Here is a 784-nt window from a genome sequence, read left to right on the forward strand (position 1 = left end):
TAGAGCGAGAACTGTTTGCAAGTACAAAAAATAAGGTTGTAGTTAGATTATCTATGTTTTTATGGATCATGAGAAGACTTGGTGATAAATGAAGACATTTAACAATGACCACATATATGCTAGGAGGACTAAGAATATAATAGAAAACAGGAAGTAGATAGACTCAAAGTTGGTCAAAAAAATAAGAAAATATCCTAACCTAAAACATGGAGAAGCATCTAATTATCTTAAGAGGAAGTGTGATCTTGACTTGAATAAGTTCTCTCTGACTAAAGTATTAAGTGATGTAAGAAATATTGTTTATGGGATGTGGCAGCACAATACATGCTCGTTAGAGACTATGCACAGACTCTTCTGAAAAGTAATCCTGACTTAATTGTGAAAATAGGAGTGAAGTCGCAGCCTAAAATAACTGTTAGGCATGTATTTTAGGTTGGAACAAATTCTGATTGGATGTAAACTATTTTAGGCATGCCATGTGTTCACGCATGTGCTGCAATAGCTAGACTGAATAGAAATTCTAAAGACTATTGTCATACTTGGTTGACCATGAATTTATATAGTAGGCCTATGTAGAAGAAGTGTCAGTATAGTAAGCCTCAAGTTTCTAACATTCGGAGGAAGCCAAGTCCTTTGAAGAAGAAAAGACGGAAGGACACAGATGAAGAACCTTCAAGAAGTAAGAAGAGTAAGGTTGGAGCAACAAAACTAAATAAAAGTACAAGAAGTTTACTTGTATTTATTGTGGGATAAAATGTCGCACGAAGAGAGCTGCTCCTACAAA

The sequence above is a fragment of the Arachis duranensis genome, chromosome 3 (genome assembly GCF_000817695.3).
Source record: "Arachis duranensis cultivar V14167 chromosome 3, aradu.V14167.gnm2.J7QH, whole genome shotgun sequence".
In the NCBI taxonomy this organism is placed as follows: Eukaryota; Viridiplantae; Streptophyta; class Magnoliopsida; order Fabales; family Fabaceae; genus Arachis; species Arachis duranensis.